A 4,299-nucleotide genomic window follows, 5' to 3' on the forward strand; every position below is an offset into this window, starting at 1 on the left:
AATATTTTTGTACAAGTAATGTTTTTACCCTTTTTCATCATCTCTTCAGGGTATAGAGCCAGTAGTGGTATTGTTGGGTCAAAGGGTATGCACATTATTGTTGCCCTTTGGACATAGTTCCAAATAGCTCTCCAGAAGGTTTGGATGAGTTCACAGCTCCACCAACAGTGTAATAGTCTCCAAGAAAAAAACTGCACTTTCTTCCTGACAAAAATACCAGAACTGAACAGAGAATTTAATCACCAAAAACATGACTGGAGTGTTGCATAAAAAAGGTAATTCAAAGGGCTTGTGAAAAAATAAAACTTTTAAAACAATTGTTAGTCAACTATCAAATTATATACACCCATAAAAGGGAAGATATCACTTCTAATTCTTTAGAACTTCAGTTAGAGGGTAGAATATAAATGAAGAGAATGACCCTAAAAGATATGGGTATAATTGAATCTTGTCTTTCATTTGAAGAGGTCCAAGATAAAATGTCCTGAAAAAAAAGTAGGGGTGTTAACTTTAACTTAACTTTCTCATACTTTGACTCACTTTAATCACAAGGTGCTAAGCACCTTGTCTAATGAGGGCATTATAAACTTCCAGGACCTGAGACAGTTTGTCTGTTACTTGCAATAATTTCTAAAGTTCTCAGGTGAGCCCTCCAGAGTTTTCCAGTACTTAGAGATCTTTAAGATTCTCTCAGTTAATTAGATCAGGGTCTGAATTAACTGGTGCTTCAATTAACAAGAGGTTAAGTACCCTGAGGGGGGGGTGAAGTGTGAAAGAAAATAGGCTGGGGTTGGGGCACAAATAGTTCCTGATATGATATTGCTTTGGATGATACTTTGGTTTGTGGGGAGGATTGTGTGTACTTGAAAATTATTTGAAAAAGAGGATAAGGTATAAAATGATCATCATAATTTGATACAATTTGGAACAAACTGCACTACCTTCCATAACCACTCCCATTTAACATGTGTAGTTAGAATAAAATCTTTGTTTCTTTTCCACTGCAAATCCTAAGATTTCCCCAATAAATTTTTGACTGAACTAGGTAATGGTATTAGTCTAGTCCTCTATCTGGAATTACAACAATATATACCCCAATGCAGTCTAAATTATTTTTTCCTCAAAAGATAATGAAGTCATCTCAGGAATTCATTCAACCAGGAGACAAATGTACCATTTAAATAGCTTCTTGGTGACATACATACAAGAACACAGTTTTGGAGGAGTCAGCTGACTCCACTTGACACATGTCTCTGACCAGTATGCAAAGTAAGAAAAACTTCCCCAGAGTGAAAAAATTGCATATAGTTTTTGAATATTATTTCTATGGGTTGGGTAAGTAAAGCTTTATTTATGCATTTGTTTATTTTTATTTACTCATTTGCTGATTAATGACCTTCTACTATCTCTTATGTTCCCAAATCTACTCTTAAAACACCATATCACCCTGAGTTAGGCCTGGCCTCAAACACACTGCTATATTCCAACATATCAATATATTAGGCTTTTTCAGTTTTGCAATAGAAATAATGTTTTGTGCATAAATTTGATGTTAGGTATATGATTTGTTTCCAGTTTTTGTTAAAACAAATAATGATATTAAGCATGTATAAGTATATATTATTTTTCTTGCTGTGAATAATCTTCTGAGGACATAGTCTCATTACTCTGAACTATGCATAAAACGATATCAATAATTTAACAAATTTTCTTTCACAACAATGATTTTCCAGAAGAGATAAACTGAATCATAGAACTACTAGCAAACAATTAGAATTTCTCCCATTCCATCAGTGAGGAATTCTCTGTCTGTTAGCATCTTTGAGAGCATGGTAAACGTAAGAAGAAATCTCAAGTTCATTTTAATTTGGAACCCTCTAAATATAAGAATTAATGAATATTTTTCAGATATTTATTTATAGACTCTGTTTTATTGTTTTGGAAAAAACTTCATTTCTATTTGCCTACTAGTGAAAAGTTTGTTGTTATTGTTGTTGTTTTATTTTGCTTTATGGCTCCTTTGGTTTGTTTTTTTTTTTTCTAGATTAATTAGAGTTGATCATGTTTGCAGTGGGAAGAGGAATAATTAGCTTACCTATGGATAGCATTGTAATACTAGTAGAAAAAGGAGTAAAAGAAAAAGCAGTAGTAAGAGTAATAATAGTAGAAGAAGCAGGAGCAAAGGCAGAAGAACAATAAGAAGATAAAAAGAAGGAAAAAAGGAAAGCATTTTACTGAAGTTTGCAAAGTGGTTTATAAATATTATTGCATTTGATTCTCATAAAAACATAGGAGTTAAATATTATTACCACTCCCATTGTATAGATGGGGAAATTAATGCAGACAGCATTTAAATAACTTTCCTATAATCTCACAAATAGGAAGTTACTGAAACTGGCTATGAACGCTGATCTTCCTACCTCCTATGTCAGCTCTCTAGGCACCGTGCCATCTAGATGCCTAGAGTGATAAGTAAATGTTAAATTTTTTCAGAGCCTGGAAGGGAATATGATTGAATACAAAATAGATGAAAATAGAATGAAAAACTCATGTAATTCTATAAGACTGAATCAAAGGACAAAAGCGAGAAAACTGTAAAGTGTATTTAGAATTTTAGGGGAAGGGACAAGAGTAGGGTTCTAAAGAGATTACCATGAGTTTTCTTACTCCTCATAGTTATTTATACAGCTTTTCTTATTGTTAATAGTTAATATTGAAAATAGATTTGGAACAATTGTTGGTACAAAAATCGAAACAAATCAATAAAATAAATACATAAAAATAAAATAATTGTCTAGAAACTGTAAGGGCTTAGTGGAAATTAGGTAAAAAGTAATAAATACAAATGAATTTGTAATGAATTTATTCTACCCAAGAGCTATACCAGGAAAATACAACAAGGACAATAATAGAAATGGAAAAGCAAATTAATTATAAAAAAGGAAGACAAGAAGATCAGTTTTATAAATTTTAGGCTGATATGTTTATTTAATTTTTCCCTTTTTATTATAAAATATTTTATTTGATTTAAAATTATATACAACAGGAATTTCTCTCTATAATTTCGTAAGATTTTGAATTTTACAATTGTTTCCCCACCCTCCCTTTCCTCCCCCTACAGAAGACAATCCGATAATCTTTTCATTGTTTACATGGTATATATTGATCAAAATTGAATGTGTTGAGAGAAAAAAAAAACATAAAGATGAGGAAGAAGTAAAATATTTGAGATAGCAAAATTATGTAGTATATGACAAATGTTTTTTTTTTTAATTGAAGGTAATTGGTATTTGTTTAAACCCCACAGTTCTTTCTCTGAATACAGATGGCTATTCTCTGTCACAGATACCCTAAAATTAGCCAGGATTATTGCACTGATGGAATGACTAAGTCCATTAAGGTTAATCATCACCCCCATGTTGCCGCTATGGTGTACGTTCTTCTGGTTCTGTTCATTTCACTCAGCCTCAGTCCATGCAAGTCTTTTCAGGCTTCTCTGAAATCTTATCCATTTGATTTCTTATAGAACAGTAGAGCCATTCCTTAATTGATGAACATCCCCTGGATTTCCAATTCTTTACCACCACACAGAAAAACTGCAATGAATTTTTCTGTACATTTGGGATTTTCCTTCTTTCTCTAGATCTCATCAAGATATAGACCTCATAGTGGTATTGTAGGATCAAAAAATATGCAAATTTTTTGCCCTTTAGGCATAAATTCAAATTAATCTCCAGAAAGTTGGATCAATTCACAGCTCTGCCAACAATGCATTAGTGTTCCACATTTCCAACATTCTTTCCAACCTTGATCACTGTCCTTTCTGGTCATATTGGAGGTGTGAAGTGGTACTTCAGAGATACCTTAATTTGCATTTCTCTAAACAGTAATTATTTAGAGCAATTTTTCATATGACTATGGATAGATCTGATTTCCTCATCTGCAAACTGGCTTTGCATATCCTTTGACCATTTGGCAATTGAGAATGGCTTGCTTTTATTTGTTTTAAATTTAACTCATTTCTCAATAAATTGTAGAAATGAGCACTTTGTCATAAATACTAGTTGCAATAATTGTTTCCCAATTTACTATATTTCTTTTAATTTTGGTTGCAGTGGTTTTCTCTGTGCAAAATATTTTTAATTTAATGTAATCAAAATAATCCAGCTTTTATGATTTTCTCTATTTCTTCTTCATAAACTGCTCCCATTTCCATAGATCTGACAGGAAAACTATTCCTTGCTCTCCTAGTTTGCTTATAATATTGCCTTTCAGTTCAAAATCCTGAACCTATTATGC

The sequence above is a fragment of the Macrotis lagotis genome, chromosome 3 (genome assembly GCF_037893015.1).
Source record: "Macrotis lagotis isolate mMagLag1 chromosome 3, bilby.v1.9.chrom.fasta, whole genome shotgun sequence".
In the NCBI taxonomy this organism is placed as follows: Eukaryota; Metazoa; Chordata; class Mammalia; order Peramelemorphia; family Peramelidae; genus Macrotis; species Macrotis lagotis.